Source organism: Schistocerca nitens, chromosome 3 (genome assembly GCF_023898315.1).
Source record: "Schistocerca nitens isolate TAMUIC-IGC-003100 chromosome 3, iqSchNite1.1, whole genome shotgun sequence".
NCBI classification, from domain to species: Eukaryota; Metazoa; Arthropoda; class Insecta; order Orthoptera; family Acrididae; genus Schistocerca; species Schistocerca nitens.
The window spans coordinates 91473909-91500198 of NC_064616.1; the positions used below are offsets into that span (position 1 = coordinate 91473909).

The 26290-nt window shown below is 45.2% G+C and overlaps 1 protein-coding gene across 5 annotated transcripts in view; it reads left to right on the forward strand.

The window, feature by feature from the left end:
• Positions 1 to 26290, forward strand: part of LOC126248068 (zinc finger CCCH-type with G patch domain-containing protein) — a 162880-nt gene that overhangs the window by 79709 nt on the left and 56881 nt on the right. The window lies entirely within an intron of this gene.

Genomic DNA, 26290 nt, shown 5'->3' on the forward strand with positions numbered 1-26290 from the left:
GTAGGAAGATGTTCATTAGGTGACCATAGTGTGCTAGTGTGGCATTGTCTTGAAATGGGAACCCACCATCAAACTGTTGATTGTAGAGTGGACAATACATTGGAGCGGTGTGTTATAATGCTGCACAACTCTCAGGTTACCATAGATGGCATTAGAGGCATCCAACGTCCTTACAGAATACCAACCCACAACTTGACTGACCCACTACCCTGCTGACCCAGTGAGAATGCATTGGTACTTGGCTGCCCTCACACTCATTAGTTACAGTTGCTGGGTGTCAAACAAATACTGCACTGATCAGTGTGGTGAACTTGGTGCCCTGATCCAAGTTCCCATGCCAAACTTCCTCATTCCACATGGAACAGGTGTGTTTGTACTGTTGTTTGTAATCTGATTGCTAGAAACCAAATAGATTGTGTGAAGGCAATCATGTACTGTTTGACTTGGCACAGACCTTGTTGCCTCCAAAAAGGTAGCCCACAGGTTGTTTTTTGTGTTCTCCATGGCATACCTTCGAGTCCCTTTTTACAGGTAGCAGGATAGCAGATGTCAGCTGATGTCGACCATAAGACACATCTGCAACATTTTTTGTCTCCTGTTAGTGGCTGACGTTTGAATGTCATCACTGTGGTATATTCCAATTTAGTGGGCAACTGTCCATGATGACAAACCTTCTTGCTGTAAAGTGACAATGTGCGCATGATATAAGCTTGAAATGTTCCTTTAATGAATTTTGGCAAACTGAATGTGTATTCAATATACATTTTCCCATTCACAGTTGGAGATGTAGCGCACAATAGCACACTATTCATCTGCATTGAATGAAGACAGAGAGAGAGATGATGGGATGGAAGACTGTTGAGATGAAACTATCATTAATCGCCAATATACTGGACATCTGCCTCTCCCAAATTGCATTATTCCTACTGAAATATCTGGGACTCACCTGTGTCTCATTTTAAGACCCTGACTTCTCACAGGATGAAAATACATCAGTTCTTACAAATGCTAAACACTCCCAGTTCCATGGGTGAATTGCTCCGATAAGAGGGCTTCTAATAGTGCACTGATAGCATCAATTTGTGAGAGACTGTCCAATAGTAACAGGACCCTGAGTCTTCATCAGTTGCTGAAACGCAAAAATCTGAAAAGCAGTTCAGAAAGGGAACACTTTTGGTAGACGCTGCTATTTCCTATCAAGCCGAGCAGATATACAGTGACGAATTGCTCGCTCAGTAGTATCAGGACTATCCGACATACTCATTTTTAACAAGAGTGTTGTGTGTAAAGGCTTAACAAGAATTGATATACAAGGTATAAGCCTAGTAAAGGGAAGGGGTAACAGACCTGTAGAATAATATGAAGAGAATACATAATGAGCTGAAGGAGACAGTTGAATTCATGTAAACACTCGATTTTCCCTCATTGGCAGAACATATAACAGCAGGGTTTATCCCGCTTAAGATGAGGTTGTAAATCCCCAACTCATTGTATCATTTCAAGTGCGGAAATTATGAATACACAACGATGTTGTGTGATGGACACGCAACACACACGAAAGACAACCTGCCAGTGTGTGAGAATGGAACTGTGTATTCAACATCACAGTTCTCTATGAACTCTTCAGGGAATCCTCCAGTATGGAGCTGAGCACTGTGCAACTTCAGACCATACAACTTTCTTAGAGGAGAAGAAAATAGAGGCTATCAAGATCGTGGGATGAACGTATTAGTCTGAAGCATATACAATTTATATTGCCCGATTTCCGTACACTATATTCTCATTGTCTCTGACCGTTGCGAAATCATCTTGGCAGGAAGAGGATTTATCTACACTAGGTTATTACAAGACAGCTCTGTGGAGCATGCTTGCATGTCATTTTGCCTGTGGGCAGACGTAAGTAGTATAAACTACTGGCCACGCAGCCCTGTTGCACTTGTTGTACTCATTTGTGAGCCACTTGACAATTTTGCGCTTGACCAAGGCAGTACAATTGCTGAGTAGGCTATGGCCCGACTACCTGACTGTCCGTGCATCAGCTGTTTGCCCACGTGCATCTGGCTGCCCACGGGCAGGCACTCTAGATTCCACTGACAGGCACTTGAGTTGGAACAGCCTAATCTGCACAAACCTTAGAATGAAAGTCAGCATGGACTATTACACCTGCAAGTCCATGTGCAATTGTGGACTTAATGTCAAAACTTGCTGTCTTCTCCACACCACCTACAAAAATTGCAACCAAATCTACAGTAAAGGCCCCAAGTTCAGCCCTTCAGGCACACCTAAAAATCAATCAAAAGCACCTCCCTCAAAGGAATAATGAGTGATTGAAAATAAAACTTGTATAGAAAGAGTTTCAAGACTTTGGACCACATTGCACTTGTCTGAAGTGACAAAAGTGATTAATGCCCAAGTATAGATCATATGCTGGGTGATTCTTATTAACATTTAAAAACCTCTGAAGTGATGTATATAATACTGAGACAAGTAATATAAGATACAGGGGGCTGCAATGTTGGCAAATAACCCAAAAGTGGATAACAAATGTTGAACATGCGACATCACCAGATGACATACCTCAGTGCATGTGCAGCGGTTGGGCCTGTCAGTGTGTTGCACCTTGTCATCGCAACCCAAGTATTCACATTAGCGTGTGGCTGCGGGCCTACATATGCGAATTTAGTGCACGGATCTCAGGATTCGATCTTGTTTGGCAGGCAGTATTTTTTCATTACATTAGACAATTATGTGTTAAAATTGAGGTAAGATTTATTGTTTTATTTACCAGTCCTCCGATCTCCACTGTTTATTGCAAAATACAGTGCAACAAAAACCTACCATTTTTCGTCACAAGTAAATGAGTATAAGCTTCCAAACTGCGTTGTTACCAATGAATTACCTTTGTTTTCTTACTGTAGTGGCAACTTCTGTCACCAAATGTATCAGGATGACCAAATGTAGCGGGAAGAGGTAGAAGGCACCGTATTAAGACTCGTCCGAGCTTTCCAAGTGATTTATTGTTTCCAACTACAGTGCCGTGTTCACCTCAGTCTGCGTCACTGGATCCCGCTATGCTGAGGACACCACTTTGTTGTCTGCGAAACAGCTTGGCGTGGAATGACTGCCTCAGCGACCCTTGCACGCACTGCGTGCCGGCCTTGTACGCCAGCGGAGTTGTGTCATCGTCAGGATGCTGGCAGTTGACTCAGTGGTCTGCATCCCTGCCGACTCGGCACCATTCGATGCTCGCCGCAGGCGGCGAGCTGCGCGCTTCTCTCCGGCATGGCCGAGATTGCGGTAACAACAAGTGCGCACGATCCGGCGTCTGAATCTGTGGCCCTCACCTCGGGATGCCTCCGGCGTGTGTTGGAAGCCAGGACGACTGCCTGCAGTAGTGAGCCGCGGAGTGGCCCACCGCTGGCTGGCTGTAGACCCCGCGTCGGACTCAGAGGGTCGAACCAGTGACCCGCCGTGGACTGGAACACTGGCGCCCCATCTGCTGCTGCGTGTAGCTGTTGGTGTGACACGACACATCCAGGAGAGCTGCCACACTTGAATGTCCCAAGGTGGCCTCAGAGGGTCGAATGCTGGTGCCCCATCTGCTGCTGTGTGTAGCCGGTGGTGTGACACGCCCCGCCATCCAGGAGAGCTGTCACACTTGAATGAATCTCATTAGAAACCCACACCTATTTACACTCGGCTGTGCACCTCTGTTTTGCCATACGCGCCGCTTCGCGTCATCTACTCATAACACGCTAGGTTGGCCAGTGGGCCCGTTGTACCTGTGAATTGCGACATGCAAAACCGCTACGTAAACTCTTTCAGCACTTTGACGGCCCTGTGGCCTCTGTTCTACTTCACGACTGTTCGTATGCATAACTCACTGCAATCCGGCCTGCACCTGGCTGTAACTTGTGCTCAGAATATTGCACAAAACTAACTTTCCCTATCCTAAATGGTGGTGCTGCTACATTGTTCCCCCCTTCGGAAAGACCTGGTCCCTCGGTCGACCCTTAACTAGCTCTTAACTTGTTTGGGTCAGCACCTATGACATGTTTCCTTACTTTTAGAAAACTTGAATGTGGTCTAGTGCCCCTTAAAACACATACATGAAACAAAACGTAAAAAATTCCTTACTGGACAACCAATGCTCGATCAACTCCTTACCTACTCGTCTCACGCCCTCGGTATCCAATCCACTGGGACTTGGACTACCCTAGGTTCCCTCTTGGAATTCGCTCTCTGCCTGATCAGAAAGAAAACAATGCATAACAAAGTTAAGGTTGCAATGACACTTGGCACAAAGATGCTCAAAATGATCATTATTTGCTATTGTCTTTTCCTATACTGAGCAACATGTTGCACAAGCTGTTCATCTGATATGCGCCCCTCTTGCTCTAAAATGAACTGGTTTATGGATCTCAACAGACTTGGCTCCAGAGTTTGATTTAACAAGGTCAGATTCTGCCTTGGCAAAAACTCTAAAGTGGCTTGTGGCCAGTACAGCTGTGGCTGTGTAACATTCAATTGTGTGACTCCTGAAATTGACGCTGACGCGTGGAAAGTTGGTCCGATTATGTTACACTTAGTTCCATTGATATAAAATTCCGCTCCCCTCGAGCTCCATATGTTTTGCTTCCGCAAAAGCTCCCCCCTCAAAACAACTTGCTACCACTACCAAATTCTCATAGGTGGAGAAGATCCAATGCATCCCAACCCGTTGCAAGCTCAGTTTTGGCTCCACAATGTCTCCTGGACAGTCTATTCCTTTCCCCATGGCTAAAAATAACTGCACTGTGCTTGTGTCCCATATTTGTAACTTCACAGATTTTCCTCCAACATTCACTATTTTCGATCCAAACTAAACACCAATTGTGTGACTACTTTCATCCTTAAATTACATTAAATGAACTGGTGCAATAAACACGACTTTCCTGACCCAGCACTGTCGGTAACTAAAAATTTAAACAGGAAATCATACGACTCTGACATCATTCAACACATATTTATTACGGCTTTGCCGCAGAGTTTACTCCGACACATTTATTTCTCCAGAACTGCATTTGATTTGATGTTTGACATTTTCCTGGCGTACTGATTGTTCCATAAAAACATGGGAGAACTGCCGTAAGTCAGTAACATCTTGCCACGATATTTCGGCACAAAGTCTTTTGGCCATCTTCAGGTGAGTACAGCTGTAGAAGTACTGGCGAATACGCGCTGAGCTCTGCTATTTAAAGCCAAAGGAGGCTGCATTGCGCATGCGCTGCGCATGTACTGTTTAGGGTGCGCGTTCACAACTCCGTGCGCTGCGCCTGGCGCCCTCCGCGGTGGAAACTTGGCAGTTCGATATCAGATCGATCTTCATCTTTATACCGATAACTACGTTGACTACGAAGTTTCTCTACAATGGGATTCCAAGTGGAATTTAACTGGTAACCGCCATCTCGATTGATAAGAGTCTCGCTGTCTTACAATTTTATTTCTATGGATTCATTTATAATTGAACTCAGGAAATTTGATGTTTGAGCCACAATTTTTGTATCATTGTAATTCATAGAGTGGCCAGTAGAAATGCAATGTTAAGCGATTGCAGACTTAGTGGGTTGCAGAAGGCGAGTATGCCGCTGGTGTTCCACAATACGTTCCTGCACCGCTCTTGTTGTCTGCCCTATATATGACTTGCCACAATCACAAGGAATCTTGTAGACACCTGATTTACGTAGGCCCAGGTCATCTTTAACGGATCCCACCAGTGATGATATTTTAGGAGTAGGGCGAAAGATGACTCTAACTTGATGCTTCCTCAATATTCTACCTATCTGTGACGAGATGTTCACAATAAAAGGTAGATAAGCCGTTGACCTGAAGACCTCTTCTTCTTCTTCCTTGTTGCATCGTTTGTAGGACTGCATAGCTATGTTCACTTGCTTAGTTGAAAAGCCATTCATCAGAAATACTTTTTGCAGGTGTTTCAGTTCCGCTTGAAGACTGTAGACGTCAGAAATAGTATGAGCACGGTGGATTAAAGTTTTAAGGACACCCATTGTTTGTGCTGGATGGTGGCAACTGGTAGCTTGCAGATACAAATCTGTATGGGTCGGTTTCCTATACACCGAATGACCAAGTGTGCCATCATTTTTGCGCCATACCAGAACATCTAAAAATGGCAAACAACCATCTTTTTCAGTTTCCATAATGAACTTAATATTTTCATGTATGAAATTCATATGATGTAAAAATTCCTGGAGACGGTCCACGCCATGAGGCTGACTAGAGGTGCAGCTATGAAGACTAATATCTAACCTATGGAAAGGAGAGCTCTCCGTAATTTAAGAGCAGATGTGGATACAGTGGTCTTAAAATTGGACAAATGAAATTCTATGGTTCTTATGACAAAGGATGAGTACATCAATAAGATCAATGTTGTATTATGTGATTCCACCTATCACAAAATTGATAAGGACCCCACGAGCCGAGTTATGCGAAAAACAGCAGAACTCTTGTCAAATAGTTCTCTATCGAAGGAGGTCATCAAGAGATTGAAACCATATAGTGTGGTTCCTTCCAGGCTATATTGACTGCCTAAGATCCATAAGGAAAATGTACCATTATGTCCGATCGTGAGCAACATTGGGGCAGCCACCTCCGACCTAGCAAAATTTCTGGCATCACTGCTTAAACCAGTTATAGGCAAATGCCTATGGCCTTGGTCATTTGGTGTATAGGAAACCGACCCATACAGATATGTATCTGCAAGCTACCAGTTGCCACCATCCAGCACAAACACTGGGTGTCCTTAAAACTTTAATCCACCGTGCCCATACTATTTCTGACGTCTACAGTCTTCAAGCGGAACTGAAACACCTGCAAAAAGTATTTCTGATGAATGGCTTTTCAACTAAGCAAGTGAACATAGCTATGCAGTCCTACAAACGATGCAACAAGGAAGAAGAAGAAGAGGTCTTCAGGTCAATGGCTTATCTACCTTTTATTGTGAACATCTCGTCACAGATAGGTAGAATATTGAGGAAGCATCAAGTTAGAGTCATCTTTCGCCCTACTCCTAAAATATCATCACTGGTGGGATCCGTTAAAGATGACCTGGGCCTACATAAATCAGGTGTCTACAAGATTCCTTGTGATTGCGGCAAGTCATATATAGGGCAGACAACAAGAGCGGTGCAGGAACGTATTGTGGAACACCAGCGGCATACTCGCCTTCTGCAACCCACCAAGTCTGCAATCGCTTAACATTGCATTTCTACTGGCCACTCTATGAATTACAATGATACAAAAATTGTGGCTCAAACATCAAATTTCCTGAGTTCAATTATAAATGAATCCATAGAAATAAAATTGTAAGACAGCGAGACTCTTATCAATCGAGATAGCGGTTACCAGTTAAATTCCACTTGGAATCCCATTGTAGAGAAACTTCGTAGTCAACATAGTTATCGGTATAAAGATGAAGATCGATCTGATATCGAACTGCCAAGTTTCCACCGCGGAGGGCGCCAGGCGCAGCGCACGGAGTTGTGAACGCGCACCCTAAACAGTACATGCGCAGCGCATGCGCAATGCAGCCTCCTTTGGCTTTAAATAGCAGAGCTCAGCGCGTATTCGCCAGTACTTCTACAGCTGTACTCACCTGAAGATGGCCAAAAGACTTTGTGCCGAAATATCGTGGCAAGATGTTACTGACTTACGGCAGTTCCCCGTGTTTTTATGCATTTGATTTCTCCTCCAACAACAATCCACATACGTCGGATGCTACACTTCCCTTTTTCCTCCATCTTTAAAAGGACTGCTGTCCGCAGAAGGCTATTTTCTAAAATACATACAATATATGAAAATACAATGCCTAATAACTCTGCACAAACCCAGTGATACATAACAAGAAAAAAAAACTACAAATACTCTACTACTTTCTGGATCACAAAGCATACGGTTCTTCATGCTGTACTCTATCTTCCTGGTTTTCTCTGTGCGTAGCACCTCTCTTCACTCTCTCTTTCTTCCTCTTTCCTTCCTGTGACATGCCTGGACTCACATCCGGGCAACCATTAAATGGCCGTAACCACCCAGTGTGTACTATCGTTGTTCTAGTTGTCAGCTAAAGCTTAACATTAACGGGGATGTGGTTTCAACAATATGCTTTGGCCCTTTATACCTCGTGAGGAACTTCCTCATTTTCCCTTTTTGCGTATAGGGGCTAGACAGCATTACCCATTGCCCCACTTTATACTGCGGTCAACTTACTTTCCCCTTTACTGCGTCTTCCTGCCTTTCCAAAGCCTTTGTATTCACCTTTTGTACCCGTCTCCAAACATCCCAAATCGTGCTTGCGAATTGATGTACAGATTCACCGGTCCTTCTTTTCTGTAGCCTCACCAAATCAAACTGTGACGGCATTTTTCGCCCTTACACTACCTCATTATGGAGACAAACCAGTATTTGTATGGACTTTTGCAGTGTATGCACGTACAATATGCTTCAAATACTTGTCCACTGATGGCGATGAGAATCCACATAAAAACTCAGCATCTTCCCAATTGTTCTGTGTACCCGTTCTGTCTTTCCGTTGGCCTGTGGACACAACACGCTTGTCCTCAACTTCTTTATGCTCAACAATTTACACAGTTCCTTCATTAAATCTGACGTGAAGTTGGTCCCTTGGTCAGTAATTATTGTCTCCGGTACACCAAACTTCAAAATCCAGTTGTTTCCTAACGCTTGCGTGACCATTGCTGCATGTTGATTTTGCATAGCCACCATCTCCACACACTTCTAAAAATGGTCTCTTATTGTCAGAACGAATCTGTTTCCCGATGGTGTTTGCCTGGAAGGTCCTAAGACTTCAATCCCCAACAAAGAAAATGGACATGTTGCTTCCGGTAATCGTTGTAGCTGTATCTGTTTCCGGCTCAAATCTGCTGTCTGTGCACATGGTATGCAACTCTTGACATACTGATCCACATCTACTTTCCTACCTCTCCACCAATACTCCGCCACTCTCCTATTCGTCGTTCTGCACCCTCCATGACCAGATAACACGTGATCATATGCTTCCTTTAAAACCTCATCCTTCGGCTTCACTGGCACTACTACCTTTGGCCCTAACTTCGTTTCCCTGCACAGAAGACTATTGTACATATTAAATTGTGGCTGTGTCTGATGCAATTTACAATCATTGTCCCTGTCCTGTAATTCTTGCCATACTGCTAGATCATAACCTATGAATTCTACTTTCGCCACCTTCCTACTTAGTGCATCCGCATTACCGTGCTTCTTCCCAGGCTTGTGCACCACCTCGTAGTCGAATTCACTGAGCCTCACAGCCCATCTAGCGAGTCCAGTGGACGGATCCTTCAACCCAACAACCACTTCAGTGTAGCATGATCTGTCAATACCTGAAATCTTCTCCCACATAAATAACATTTAAAATATGTGATTCCATAGATTACGCTAAGCATCTCCCTCTCAGTTGTTGAGTAATTCCTCTTTGCTGCATTCAGCTTCCTAGACGCATAGGCTACAGAATGTTCTTTATCATCAATTTCCTGACTAAGAACACACCCTAATGCTCGATTTGATGCATCACATGCTAGTATAAACGCCTTTTCAAAATCTGGAAACACAAGAACTGGACTTGATGTTATCACTTCTTTCAGTTTGTCAAACGCTTTCTGACGCTCTTCTGTCCACTCAAATTTCACACCCTTCTGTAACAATTGCATCAATGGTTGTGCTAAATCTGCAAAACCCTTCACGAACTTTCAATAAAAATTGCAAATTCTGATAAATGACTGCGACTTTCTTAACTGTTTTCGGTTCCTGAAAATCCCTTACAGCCTGTACCAACCTTGGATCTGTTCACACTCCATCCTTACTGATAATATAACCCAAATATTTTACTTCTTCTAATGCAAAACGACACTTCTCCAGGCTCAACGTCAAATGAGCTGTTCTTAACCTCATAAAGACTTCTCTTAACCGCTGTCTGTGTTGCTTTATACTACTTGAAAACACTATAATGTCATCCAAATAGATCAGACACTGCCGTGGTTGCAAGCCCCTCAAGACACTGTCTAGCAACCTTTGAATCGTTGCCGGAGCATTTTTCAAACTGAATGGCATTCTAATGTACTGGTAATGGCCTCCAGGAGTAGTGAAAGCAGTTTTTGGATGATCCTCTAGAGCCACCTCTAATTGATGATAACCACTTGTCAAATCCATCGTAGAAAAGTACTGACACTTTCTTAAGTGATCCAAAGTCTCCGATATGTTTTGAATTGGGTATGCGTCCATTACTGTCTTATTATTGAGGTATCGGTAGTCACAACAGAACCTATATTTCTTAGTTCCATCCATAAATTTTTTAGGCACAATGACAATGCCGATTCTCCAGCAACTATTACTATGCTGTATAATATCGTCCGCAAGCTACTGATCAATGAAATCCTCCACAATTGGCTGCAAATACCTCGGTATACTGTATGGTTTATGGTAAACAGGTGCTTTATTACCTGTTGGTATCCTATGTTGAACTAATGGAGTTGCTGGTAACGGCCCTTGTGGAAAAAACAAATCCTTAAATTCCCACAATAATTCTTTCATGTGCTCTCTTTCTCCTCCTTTCAAGTGCTTAATTTTGTCACACAATGCAGTTCTATCAGCAGTTAGTGGTTGATCACTTCGCCTATGTCTCGAACCCCAGTCTTCATCATCTGGCACATCCAATTTTGCTACTAAAACTCTTTTCCTCAAATTCGCGTCTATAGTGCTAAAATTATCCATGTTCACAGGAACTACTCACCCGTTGTTCCCCTCCTGTACACGCACAACACTGCATTCCACAAAACAACCCAGTGGACCCAAAACTTCATGGTTCAATAACACATAATGTACCCACAGGTAGATTCGACTCCACACTTACCCAAAGCAGCTTAACAGTGCTCCTAGACACACACTCACGCGAATTAAGCCTTAATGCTAATGTACGTGGTTCAATTGGCTTGTTCATTACATTGAACGCCCCTCGCGACAGCCTTGCATTGACAACAGTTTCCCCTAGCTGAAATAACATTCCACCAAGTTCCACAGTTCATTGTCCAAGGTCAATTTTGGCATGATGTTGATGCAAGAAATCTACTCCTAGGAGCATGTCGTAGCCCTCTCTTACCCATGGTACTACCTCCATGCATGCATTAAATTGGACTTCCTCTATTCGAAAGTCAACTGTCACCGACCCCAAAGTCGAGACCTCCTTATTCCCCACGCCACGCAACCTATAACGTGGTGGGTCTAGCTTCCTCCGTCCCATTATATTCCTAGTAGCCACTGACACTTGCGCCCCTGTGTTCAACAAGACCTTAAACTTTTTAGTTCCTATGGATCCTACCATTGAACATTCCACCACTCCACAGGTATTCGTAGCACTAAAATTAAACGGGAGCTCCCCCTTAGGTGGTTCTTGGGCCCCCTCTGCTGTTTGACGTTTGTCCACCTCTCCCGTCTCCACTTCTCCATCCTCCCCACTGCCTATTTCCACTCCTCCCTTTATTCCTCGGTGACTAGGTACATTGCCTCTGTACATGTCCCGTACGACCACACTTAAATCATTTCACTCCTGCTGTAAACACTGTTTGTCTTTCGCATACCCCTGTTGACACGTCTATTTCCTCACATTGAATTGCCAGCTGAATGGCTGAATACAAATCTTTCAGAGTCCCTTCACGCACTTTCTATGACATATGCGCCAGCAACCCTCTCAAAAATACATCAAGTGCCCTTTGCTCAACCTCCTGCAACAGAACACTATTCGCTTCATCGCTCTGACCCAACTCGTAAGTATACTCATTAATTTCCCTTATCCTGTCCACAAATTTCTCCATTGTATCCCCCTGTCTCTTTGACATTGTATGTAACCTCTCTCTAAAGTACCGAGCGCTATTCTGTTTCTTGTATATTTGTAAAAGCCCCTCCTTCAACTGCTTAAACTGTTCTGCCTTTCTTAAGGCCTCAGAACACCTTATGTATGTTTCTGCTTCACCTTTTAATCTAATCTTGGCTATGTGTAACAACTGTTCTTCTGACCAACCGTTCATCACCGCTGAAGTCTCCAAGTCCTCCACAAACGAACGCACATCCTCAGATGCCTTGTCAGAAAATGGAATAATCAAACTCACTGCAGCTGGATCAATCTGCTGCACCCTAGGCAACAACGACTGATCAGATGTGGTTTCGCGCTCACTTCTAGATGTTAATTCATTTTTCAACTGCATATTGTCCACTGTCAATTGTGCCACTTTTTCCAACAAAATCCGTACTGCTTCTGGTTCCGACACACCTCGCGTCCCTGTCTCTGCCATTGTGTTGCTTTCGTTCACAGTTAGTCCTGAAACAAAACATTTAAGTACAAGAATAACCTGACTCCCTACACCTCGATATCATCATATTCGGTAACATCATACTCAAACCAATACAAAAGTAATTAAATGCCACGGAAAAAAAAAAAATCTTACTGCCCCAAATACACTAACACCTATTCTTACAAATAATAATAATAATAATAATAATAATAATAATATCCCTATGCAAAACATCTAATATGGCCTGCCATGAGCCATACTCAAAAACACAAAAAGGCAAAAAAACGTCAAATACTCAAAAGAAAACTGGTCAAAGCTCACCACATCTTGTGAATGTAATGCAAGTGGTGGGCTCGAACGACATACTGGACAGACTACGTCCCCTATTCTGACTCCAAATGTAGTGGCAGCTTCTGCCACCAAATGTATCAGGATGACCAAATTTAGCAGGAAGAGGTAGAAGGCTCTGTATTTAAGACTTGTCTGAGCTTTCCAAGTGATTTATTGTTTCCAAATACAGTGCCGTGTTCCCCTTGGTCTGCATCACTGGGTCCCGCAATGCTGAGGACACCGCTTCGTTGTTGGCAAAACAGCTTGGCATGGAATGGCTGCCTCTGTGACCCGTGCACACACTGTGTGTCGGCCTTGTACGCCAGCGCAGTTGTGGTGTCGTCAGGATGCCAGCAGTAGACTTGGCGGTCTCCATCCCTGCCGATTCAGCGCCGCTCGGTGTGAGCCGCAGGTGGCCATCTGCATGCTTCTCGCCAGCGTGGCTGAGATCACAGCGACAACAAGTGCCCTTAATCTGACATCCGAATCTGCAGCCCCCGCCTCAGGATGCCTCCGGCGTGTGTTGGAAGCCAGGACGACTGCCTGTGGTAGCAAGCCGTGGAGTTGCCCACCACTGGCTGGCTATGGACCCCATGTCAGCCTCAGAGGGTCAAACCAGTGACCTGTCGTGGACTGGAACGCTGGCACCCCATCTGCTACTGCGTGTAGCCAGTGGTGTGACACGTGATACGCCCCCCTGTCCAAGAGAGCTGTCACTCTTGAATGAATCTCGTTAGAAATTCGCACCTATTTATACGCGGCTGTGCGCCTCTGTTTTGCCATATGCGCCACTTTGCGTCGTGTACTCATAACACACTAGGTTGGCTAGTGGGGCCCTTCTGCCTGTGATTTGCGACATGCAAAACCGCTACATAAACTCTTTCAGCAACTTGACGGCCCTGTGGCCTCTATTCTACTTCGCAACTGTTGGTATACGTATCTCACTGTAATCCAGCCCGCACCTGGCTGTAACTTGTGCTCAGAATATTGCACAAAACTAACTTTCTCTATCCTAAACGGTGGTGCCGCTACATTACTAAATAATATTTTAACAGAAAAAGAAGGGACAAAAGGAAAGAAACACAATAATGCCATCTTTTGCTTGGTTGCAGTGAGGACACTAATTTTGTGATTTCTACGTTTACAACAGATCACATTTACCAAAGGTGTTCAGCATTTGCACCTTTTGCTTGAATGCAAGTACTGAATTGCTCAATCATTCCTTCACACATACACTCGAAAATGCCCTCCATATTTTGGATGTCTGCTACAGGAACGGCTATTGGGACTATGAGATCCATTTGGGACTCTAATGGAGTGCTCTTAATTAGCTTCTTTATATGACAAAAAAGAAAAATTCTAGTGTGTTTAAATCTGGGCATCTTGTTGGCTTGCAAATTTTGTCTGCATCATCCAATCCATCTATTTCGATACACCTGAGTTAATTAATTTCTTGTTGCATGTCATGGTGCAGCAGAGCTCCATCCTGCTGCAGTCACGTCTACTCTTTCTTCTGGAGGAACATCTTGAAGCAGCTGTGACATAACCCCCACCTCCCTCAAAGACACTGAGTATCATGGCTGTTTAAATTATTGGATAAAATGTATGGTCCTATTATTTGGTTGACTAAAACTCCTACCAATACATTAACTGTAAATTTGTCTTTATATCCACGTTCATACATCTGACAAGAATTACCATTGGATCAACAAATGTTATTTTTAGTGTTGAGGATTCCTTCTTCATTAAATGTTGCTTCGTCTGTACATATTATCAAAGAAGTAAAGTTAGAGTCCTGTCATTGTCGCACATGAAACAGTTCACAAAATTTTGTGAGAGATACACAATCACTTTCATCCAGCTCGTGCCTTTAGCCTTGTGGTACACTTTCAGGTCTTCTCCGTTTCACACAACCATACCGTTGACTACAAAACACAACTTGGCCCGTAACTTGTATACTTGTTTCAAGGTCATACTGTACTCGTGCCAAAGCAGCTTCCTCCATTTGGTCTCTTACACGTGGGTGAGGCCCAACATTACCAGCACATCAAACTCTGGAAGGTTGAAATTAATGATAAACATCCACACATGACAGGAACATCTCGAAATACAGTACGAGTGGTAAAGTTGTAGTGACATTTATTTTCAAACACTTGAAACAAAAACAAGGTTTTAAGCTACTGTACATATTTACAAAATGTACTTTTTAAGTATTCATAAAACCATAAAATAAATAGCAACAAAGTAGAAATAATTTCAGGCGTTAGATCCTGTCTGATTATCAATCTCGATTTCAGAACACAGTATGTCTGCACACTGTGTTACCGTCCCGCAATATGTTTTTTGCCTTCCCTGTTTACTTACACTCAAAATTCCTGTTTCACGCATTCAATGACCCACAGTAGCAAATGATACGTGAGAAAGTAAAATGCGCACTGGGAAACATTATGCGTACAGATGTCTTGCGCAAGCACAGTGGAATTAGCAGCACCGTAAGAGATATGCATGTCTGTAAGCTCGCTAAATGTAAGCCGATTCATCACGTTCTTGTATTACCAATACCGTGAGCACTACCATATCTTATTGGATAGGGCATAAACAAAAACAGAGTAGGCTAGTGGAGCAATGTGTAACACTGCCTCCCACTGGTAAGGGCAGGATTGTCAAGCCCAGCCGCTTGCTGCACGTGCAGTGAGATACATCGTCTGGTGACATTACATTTTCAACATTTGTCATCCATTTTTGTGGTACTGCTTGACATTTGCAGTTCCATATGTCTCATATTAAATTACTTGTCTCAGCATCATCTACATCACTTTGTGATTTTATTAAACATTTATTATAATCACCCTGTGCATATGAAGAAGTTTGCAAGCGGGAACCAGCAAGCTCCTCAGACTACCCTCCAACCGATGATGTATTCCCGTGTTGATGGAAAGATAATGAAATGATAAACTGAAACCTTACTGCTAAGATTGTGCCAATTTTACAAAGGAACATCAGTAAGTTAAAGGTACATGTGGACAAACTTGGCATAGGGTAGACCCTTCCTCTTGCCTTTATTAATAAGAAATACATTTTCAATTATCTGACATCCCTATGCAACGTGGCTATAGCTGCCCCCCCCCCCTTTTTTCACACACACAAAAGTCAGTCTTCTCTCAAGCAAACAATGTGCAGGTAGTGACTGTAACAGAGCATGGGGAAGCCTCTTTCTATTGGAAGACCTAGGTCTTCTGAACAAGAAGCAAAGCATGCACTTCAGCATTCCTATTGGGTCAATTTCTGCTATCAAAGCTGGATAATGTGTAGCCAGTGACCTGTGCTTGAACATAGTGACGTTACCCGGGGATGGGTGCATCACATCGTCTCCGTGATCCGCCAGACCACTGATGCGTCCGTGCCATAGCCCACTGGATAGCTTAAAAGGCAGCCTAATTCCTAGTGGAGTGAAGAGTACCAAATACCAATCAAGGATGAGCACTTGTCTGTGCAGAAATTGAAGTACAAATCATTCCAAAAGATTGACTGTAGCATGGAAGGCTATCAGGAAAATAATGTGGAGGGATGCAAGGTACCTAGTTAAGGTTATGGTAAGAAATGGGATTCTCGAGACCAGTGAAGGAGGCATTGCCCAGACATTGTAAGGACATTTTCATTGGATCAGCCTGTTTCCGGTTTTCTGTTGCCACCAGGTAGTTGCAAAAGGAATGGTTGGCACTTCTGTTCTGCCAGAAACACAGTGCAAACCACCTTCTTTAAAAAATAAAAAATAAATAAAATAAATAACTGGGAACTGGATTCATCATTTTCTGGAGCATGTGGCATATCACATACACGAGGCATGCTACATTAATTCACTTGAAATGTCACAGCAGTGGTGGATAACCTGCACGTGATGCTCCTGTGCAAATAACTCCAAGATTTGTGAATTTGAATATCGAGCCAGTAAACAAGTGCAAAGGTACAGTGAAATTATGTGAGTCAAGTATGAATTTAGAACTAAGTGTAAACATAAGTGGATCAACTGTCAATTGTATCCGACACACGTACATCTAGCTAAAACTTTTTCTCCAGTGCAATGTGACTTCACTAATCTCATCATTAATGGTTATGCACATGTTGTAAATAAGAAAGTTTGAGAGATGATATACACTGAGGTGACAAAAGTCATGGGATACCTCCTAACATCGTATAGGACATCCCCTTGCCTGGCTTAGTGCAGCAGCTCGACATGGCACGGACTCGGCAAATCGTCAGAAGTCCCCAGCAGAAATACTGAGCCACGCTACCTCTATAGCCATCCATAATTGCAGAAGTGTTTCCAAGTGCACGATGTGCACAAAACTGATCTCTCAATTATGTCCCAAAATTTTTGATGGGACTCGTCTCATGCGGTCTGGTCTGGATGACCAAATCATTCGCTCAAATTGTCCAGTGTCCAGAATGTTTTTCAAACCAATTGCAAACAGTTGTGGCATGGTGCCTTGTCAGGGGAACATGCTGTTCATGAATGGCTGCAGATGGTCTCTAAATACCTGAAAATCTGAAAATAATCATTTTCAGTCAGCGATCAGTTCATTTGGACCAGAGGACCCAGTCCATGCCGTGTAAATGCAGCCCACACCATTATGGAGTGATTACTAGCTTGCACAGTGCCTTGTTGATAACTTGGGTCCCTGGCTTCATGGGGTCTGCACCAAACTTAAACCATACTATCAGCTCTTGCCAACTGAAATCAGGACTCATCTGACTAGGCCATCGTTTTCCAGTCATCTAGGGTCCAACTGATATGGTCCATAAGCCCAGTAGAGGTGCTGCAGGTGATGTTAGCAAAGGCACTCAGATCAGTCGTTTGCTGCCGTAGCCCAATAATGCCAAATTTTGCCACAGTATCCTAACAGATACATTCGTTGTATGTCCCACATTGATTTCTACGGTTATTTCATGCAGTGTTGCTTGTCTGTTAGCATTGACACCTGTACGCAAATGCCACTGCGCTTGGGTGTTACGTGAAGGCCGTCGGCCACTGCGATGTTCGTGGTGAAAAGTAATGTCTGTAAATTGGTATTCTTGACATACTCTTGACTCTGTGGAGCTCGGGCTATTGAATTCCCTAACGATTTCCGAAGTGGAATATCCCAGGCATCTAGCTCCAACTACCATTCCACATTGAGAGTCTGTTAATTCCCATCATGTGGCCATAAATGTGTCAGAAAGCTTTTCACATGCATCAACTGAGTACAAATGATAGCTCTGCTAATGCACTGCCCTTTTTTATACATAGTGTACATGTTACTACCGCCGTTTGTATATATGCATATCACTGTCCCATGACTTTTGTCACCTCTGTGTAAAGGAAATAAATAATCTCATAGTTTACACTCAAACAAAAAGAACTCAGAAAGATGAACAAATTGAAACATGTAGAAAATCTGATAGACATACAACTCACAAAACAAGAGCAGAAACTTCTGAAAAAAGAATTAAAATTTAATCTGTCTTCCAATCTGTGGAGTAATACCATTAAAAATCTTGTAGTCAACACAAAAATAGCCCTAGACATTGAGTAGGTCCCCATTGTAGATCAAAACAAAATTACCTAAATCTCCAAAATCATTTCAGAGCAGATGAAGTGTGACAAAAAAGACAGTTACATATTAGTAACTGACCAATGTGCGCTGCAAAGTATTAACAAGAAATTAAAAGCATGTGTTGCAATAAATGTATTACCTGACAAAGGCGACACGTTAGTGATAATATAAATTGATGAGTATAAAAATGAAATTTACAATTTTTTTTGGAAAGAACAATATAATTAAACTACAACTTGATCCTATGAACAAATTTAATGTACAGATCAGAAAAGCAGAAAATGCAATTTCATCTTCACAGATAAAGAAGTAAGAGAATGTATGATGATGAACCCGAGCCCCAACTTTACATGCACAACCAAAAATTCATAAAGAAGATATTCTTTTCTGACTGATTGTTAATAGTCTTGACAGCTCCTCCTGTATTTTGTACAAAAAAACTTAATTATTTACTCTATATATCTTATAAGGTGCCTATCAGCTTGTTCATTACCAGTAATATCTGAGTGATCAGGGACCCACAGCAGATTTACTCTGTTGCTTTCTCCTAGCCTTGCAGGGGATTCCTGGCATTCTGTAATGATCTTTGATCTTGTTGCAGGGACTGATAAGAGATTTGAGAGCTGCTGGCTGTCTGAATGAATGTAGATGCTATGATCCCTGTAGCACTTATGTATATTCTCCTCTGTGCACACCCTGATAGCAAATCTCTCTGCCTGGAATACTGTACCCAGCTTCCCTAGAGAGATTGCACTCTCTAGCCTAGGGTGTGCCCCATATGCTGTGACCCAAGTGCCTTCATCTGTTTCCAACCCATCAGTGAACCAGAGTTTGTCACCTGAATGATATTGTGGTTCATTCTTCCACAACTCCCAACTTCCAGTTGTTACACTGAAAGGTTTTTTGCAGCAACTTCCATTTCACTAACTATTCCTATATTTACCACATTCATTTTATTTGTGTGGGATCCCAAGTATCATAAAAATTTCTGATTTTTTTTTTCGATTACTAACTTCTATGCCCCTGCTGCAAATGCTCCATTGTAACCCAAAAAGCTAATGGGTGCATGTCCAGTCAAGTCTCTATCCCAGCAGTGGGTCTGCTGCTAATTCTCCCAGTTATAGCTGGGCAGGCCAATCTCTGCACCTTCTTTAGCTCCTTCGCAACCATCTGCTGTTTAATTTACTTTATTCCACCATACTGTAGCCTCGTAAGTTATCATATGTATTATAACAGAGGTATACATCCAGTACATGCGCCCTGGGACTTCAGGTGTTTTTTCCCCCACAGGTTTACAAGGGGCATTTGAAAAGTCCGAGAGATGGCACCACCGGCATGTATCGAAGTCATGTTTAGTTAGTAGCATCTTTGGAAGGAACGCACACCAAGTTTCAGCCATATTGGTCTATTTCTTTGTGTTTGACATTCGTGTGAATCAAGGAAGTCGAGTGATTATCAAAAAATAGAGGAAAAAGAATTTTGTGTGGTGATTAAACATTAATTCATGAAAGGCAAAACGCCTCAGGATACTAAAGAGAAGCTTGATAAACATTACGGTGACTCTGCAACTTCGATTAGAACAGTTTATAAGTGGTTTCAAAATTTTCGGAGTGGCCATATGGGGATAAATGATGCTGAACGTTCTGGATGCCCTGTGGAGGTTATGACTCGAGAAATCGTTGATAAAATCCGTGATATGGTGATGGATGACAAAAGAAATAAGGAGTTACGATGCGTGATGTTGCTAGTGCTGTGGGCATCTCAAGTGAATGGGTACATAATATTTTGCATAAACATTTGGACATGAGAAAGCTATCCGCAAGATGGGTTCCACGATTGCTCTTGCCTGACCAAAAATGGAATCGTGTGAAGTGTTGCAAGGATGGATTGTAGCTGTTCAGGAAGAATCCGCAGGACTTTAAGCGTCATTTCGTCACTGTGGATGATACATGGATACATTACTATACTCCCATGACCAAACAACAATCTAAACAATGGGTTACCAAGGGAGAAAGGCGAAGACCATTCCTTCAGCCGGAAAGGTTATGGTGACTGTCTTTTGGGATTGGAAATAGGATTCCAACTCATTTCACCCCCCCCCCCCCCCTCCCCCCCCCCCCCCTATTCTCCAGACTTGGCTCCCTCGGACTACTTGTTTCCCAATTTGAAAAAATTGCTGGTGGGACAAAGATTTTATTCAATCGAGGAGGTGATTGCAGCAACTAATAGCTATTTTGCAGATGGACAGTTCCTATTATTTGGAAGGGATCAACAAATTAGAACAGCATTGGATGAAGTGTATAAGTCTAAAAGGAGACTATGTCGCAAAATAAAAAAGGTTTACCCCAAACACGTAAGTGGTTTTTATTTTTGCCTGGACTTTTCAAATGCCCCTTGTATATTGCGCATGAGAGCACCTTTTGCCTCCGAACTTATATTCTTTATGTGAGGGGTTCATATTAATTTTGCATCCAGGGTTATTCCTAGGTGCTTCGCTACCCCCTCTATTGGTAGAGTTTCATCAACTTTAGCTTTTAGACCGTGTCCTGGATATGCTTGCTCGTCAGTCCTGGATATGCTTCCTAGTGAATGGTGCTACAATAGATTCCCTGAGGCAGCCCTTAGGTCCTGTTTCTTACACAGTTTTGCATAATGTTCAGGGCACATTTTGCCACTGCTGTAACAATATTTGCAAATTTGCCAGGTATTGCTATGACAAGTGTCTGTGTTTTGTTGGCAAATGTATCCTCTTGAATTTAACTCTTTAATGATTTCATTCACCATTAGGTGCCTCAATAGCAGGGACAAAAGCCTACCTTGTGGACACCCTCTGGTGGTGTTGATCACTATTTTCACATCCATCATGGTTGTTTCTACCTTTCGTCTACTCAGCATGGTCTTAATCCAGGGTACCTTCCAGGATGATAGTTTTGATTGCCAAACAGCAAGACTATATTCAGCAAGGGTCTCCCAGTATTTTACCCATTGTCCTTTACTTCTTGCAAAGTTGAACGGTCTTCTTAAGTGCTTCATTTGCAATTCAGTAGTATTGTTCTGTTAAGGTGCATTCCTCATTGTGCACTTGTTAGTGATTGGACAGTTTTTTAAGAATGAGATCATATCAGACATATCTTCATCTGCCATTTCCTCCAAATCTACTGGATTACTTATCACAGTTGTAACTTCAAATAAGCATGAGTGTAGGTCTTCCCCAAATGAGTCCCATTCTGTCTTCCTAGGATCCCTGTTTAACACCCTTTTCAACCCCAAACTTAATATACATGTGTTCATATAAGGATGGCTTTGTCACCAGATGCTATTGTTTGACAGAATTACCCATTAAGTTGGACCCAAGAATTACGTCAGTTGCTTTTCCCCATCTGTTCTCAAAGGTAGGTTTTGTACCCCTATGTATAATCTCTAGATTGACCACTAGTAAGTATTCAAGTAGGTACTTACTTCTGCTGCTGGCGTCACCGTTTCCCCACACCAGGTTGTGGGCATTGGCGTCACATCATGCCAGCAGTTGTTCTTTCAGCTGCAGAAAGTTGTGTACCAGTCTCCTCACTTCCTTGGTTCCTTGGTGGCTTGGAGGGGAGGAAGGGATTGGAGGGGGGGGGGGGGTATGGGAGTGTCCTCGTAAGAAAGGTAAGCTGGAACCAGTACAAATTCACTTGTGGTCTCTTCCTCACGCTGTTTCATCCTGATGGTCACTAAGTCTCCGGAATGAGAAGTTCATCATTAGTGTTGTAACTGCGACCAGGACGGTTGCGGGGTAGCAATGACGGAAAGCGCGGCGGGACCCGCGGAGAGACCCGCGAACAACAACATAACTGGAAAGGACGGACACGACCAACAAAGGACAGAACGAATACAACAAGATCGAACAACGGAGTCACAAGGAAACAAACACGTCCACTCGTACACAGAACGAGGACGTAAACTGTCTAGTGCGAAGCGAGGTGTAAGCCGACATACACGAGATTAGACTGGCAGGCTGAGTGAGAGGCAGGCGCTTAAGTACGCTATCGGGGGTGCTGCTATTGGCTGCTGGGCCCACATGTTCCACTGTGGCGCCCTCACACTAAAAGCGGGCCAGGAGGCGCGCGCTGCCACAGCTTATGGCGCGATGGTGCAGAGACCTCTATGGGTCTTCAACATCCATGACGTCTGACGCGGATTCAAATTCTGCGGCGCATGCCACCAGGTCCATCCCCTCCTGAAACTTGCGCGTATGGGCGGAAACGCCCTGGATGGTGCCGAGGTGGGCGGCAGTGGGAAGAGGAACTGGGCATATCAACCGCAATGGCGGGGAGGACGGGATGCCCGAGGTATCCATGACAGCCCATCCAGAGTCCAGAACAGGGGGGGGGGGGGGGAGCTGCCGATCCACCTGGGGGCAGAGAGGGCAGGCGGCAGGCCCGCGGGGAGACGGCAGCAGGGTGCTGGGACGGTGACTCGAGGACCACGTCCGTATCCAAAGGAGGCAGGAAGGGGCGGTGGCACGAGTCCCGTGGCAGCATGAGGGCGGAGCTGATTATGATGGCAGGGCTCCAACCCTTTCGGCGTCACACGCCACCCATGGGCCGCGACAACCGTGGCAGGTGTCCAACCCGCCTTGCGCCCGTAATCGCGGGCCCACAGGGCCGTGCCAGGGGCCTACTGCTGTGAGGGCCAGAAGTGGGGGTGGGAGGAGGACAGCATCAGCAAATAGAGCAGGGTCCGCGGCTGTAGCCCATGAAGGAGCTCTGCCGGACTGCGTCCGTCAATTGGTGTATTGCGATAGGTGCTCAAAAACAGGGTGAGGGCCGATGTTGTTGGAGATGTGTGGACCGCCTTAGTCAACTGGTGTTTAAAAGTGCGGACCAGCCTCTCCGCCGCGCCATTGGACGGTGGAAAGGGGGGCTACGGATATGTGTGATACCATTGACCTGTCAGGTCGCTGAAGGAGGATGTTGTGAATTGGGGACCATTATCAGAGACCAACATGTGGGGCAGGCCCTCAATGGCAAGAACGTGGGCCAGGGCCGTGAGTGTAGCATCCATGGTGGTGGATGCCATTCAGACAACATATGGGTATTTGGAGGAGGCATCAGTGATGAGCAACCACATGGACCCCAAAGCGGGCCCGCAAAATTGATATGGATGCGATCCCAGGGCTGGTGAGGCACAGGCCAGGGTGCAAACGGCAGAGGGGGGGGGGGGGGGGCTTGCCTGGTGACGCGCACAGACGGTACACCCACGGACCAGGCACTCAATATCGCCATCGATGCCGGGCCAATACACATGCGAGCGAGCCAAAACTTTCATACGAGACATACCCCAGTGGCCGCTGTGTAACAAACTGAGCACCCGAAGCCACAATTCCGGAGGGATGACCATCTGGTGGGCATCCGACTCCATGGCTAACAGAAGGACATCATCAACCACGGAGAGCCTGTGGGACAGGTGGTGCCAGGGGCTGAAATCGGACTGCACCCGACGAGTAACATAGGATGACCACCCATGGACCACGTAGTTGAGAACCTGCCGCAAGACACGGTCGTGGCGGGCAGCTGCAGCAACATCAGCAGCCATAAGAGGAAGACTGTCCAGTGCATCCCGGCGGGCAGAATCAATGTGAAAGCAGAGGACCTCCTATTGGTCAAAGGCAGGATTGGGGCCTGCTGGGAGACATGACAAAGCGTCCGCATTAGCATGGTGGGCAGTGGGCTTATACCAGATGGTGTAAGTGTAATTACTAAAAAACAATGCCCAGCGCCAGAGACATTGAGCCGTCCGCTCGGGAATGTGAGAGTGGGGTCCGAAAAGTGTAACCAAGGGTTTATGGTCCGTCAGGAGGGTGAACTTTGCCCCAAAGAGATAGGTGTGAAATTTTTGGACAGCGAACACGATGCCAGGGCCTCCTTTTCAATCTGGGTGTAGTTCCGTTGTGCTGCGGTCAACGTCTTAGAGGCATAAGCGATGGGCTGTTCAGAGCCATCGGCATCCCAGTGCGTGAGGACGGCCCCAATGCCATATGCCGACGCATCAGCTGCCACAACCAAGGGGCGGTCCGCACAGAAGGTAGTAAGCCAAGGGGTGGACTTCAGCAGCACCTTTAAACGGAGAAAAGCCCGGTCACAGGCAGGAGTCCAAACAAAAGGTACCCCTTTGCGACGCAAGTGATTGAGGGGTTGAGCAACGGAGGTGGCCTGGGGCAAGAACTTTAAGTAATAAGTAACCTTGCCCAAAAACACCTGCAGTTCAGATAAGTCCTTGGGACGAGGAAGGGCCTCAATGGCCGCGACATACGACCCGAAGGGCGAATGCCATCTTTGCTATGCCAGTGGCCTAAGCATTCCACTTCCGGTTGAAAAAAACTGCACTTTTCCAGCCGACAGTGTAGACCAGCAGACTGCAGAGCGTGAAATAAGGCGCTGGTGTTTTGCAAATGTTCCTGGTGGGAACACCTGGTGACCAAGATGTCATCCAGATAATTCACACATGCAGGGATAGGCTGTGTAAGCTGCTCAAGGAATCGCTGGAAAATGGCCGGCGCCGAAGTGACACCAAATGAAAGGTGCTTGTGCTTATACAGTCCAAAAGGCGTGTTGATAACCATGATGTTCTGAGATTCGGCATCCAAGGGCAATTGGTGGTGTGTCTCAGCCAGGTCGATCTTGGAGAAATACTCTCCCCCGGCAAGCTTGGCAAGAAGGTCATCCTGTCGGGGAATGGGGTAAGTGTCAACGAGGGACTGAGCATTGACTACAGTGCCGAAGTCCCCACACAGCCGAAGGGACCCATTGGGTTTCCTTATGACCACCAGTGGTGTCGCCCATGCACTGTAAGTTACAGGCTCCAGCACGCCAGTGGCCTGGAGCCGATCAAGTTCCTGCTTGACCGCTGTCCATAAGGCCACCGAAAGGGGCCGGACCTGGAAAAAGCGAGGCTGTGCATCTGGCCGTAGGGTGATGTGCACCTGAAGGCCGGAAGCACATCCGAGATCCGGTGCAAACAACAACGCAAAAGCGGAGCACAGATCGTCCAAGTCCTGAAAGGGAACAGCTGTGGAAATGACCTTAACTTCATCGGAAATTGAAAAGCCAAACAGTTGAAATGCATCCTGGCCAAAAATATTCGAAGCCGATGGATGGTCGACGACAAAGAGGGTAAGGAGCCATGGAACACACTTGTACGTCGCCTGGACAACGAACTGCCCCTGAAGGGGAATGGAACCGTCTCCGTAGGCGACCAAAGGGCGAGAGGGAGGTGACAACGCAGGAGAGCCCAGCCGTGTATATGTCGCCATATTAATCAGGGAGACGGTGGCCCCAGTGTCGACCTGAAAACTGACGTCCTCTGTGAAAATGCGGAGTGTGAGGAAAAGCATCCATGCTGATGGGTCATCCTGTGGGACGACCGATTGCAGAGCATTGATGGTATCTTGAGGCCCAGGAGGGGCAGGACGGATTGAGTCGAGCAACTACGACAAACCGATCGGATGTGGCCCTCCTTGTTACACAGCGTGCACGTTTTCCAGCGGTGGGGACAATCAGCCAGCGAATGGGCAGTAAAACACTGCAGGCAAGACGGAAGTGGGCCGCATGACCGGCGGCGAGGGGCGACCGAAGGCCCTGACGCCATAGAGACGTCGGAACATGAGGAGTCCTGACGGTGCTGGCCCCTGTCGGCCGGGCCACATCGACGGTGCGAGGGCGAACCCGCCGTGACGCTGCGATCGCTGCCAACTGCAGTCGCACCATAAGACGCTCTTTAGCCGCTTGAGCAATTTCAAAGAAGTGGGCAATGCGGAGAATCTCTTCCAAGGAGGGGTTGTCGAGTTTCAATGCCGCAGTACAAACCTCATGGTCGGGAGCCAGCTGAACCACCATATCCCGGATCAGGGAGTCCGCATACAAAGCCTTACACTGCTGATTGGTGCACGTAAAATCGCATCGACAACTCAGACCCTGCAAGTCCGTGACCAAGGAACGATACGATTGACCA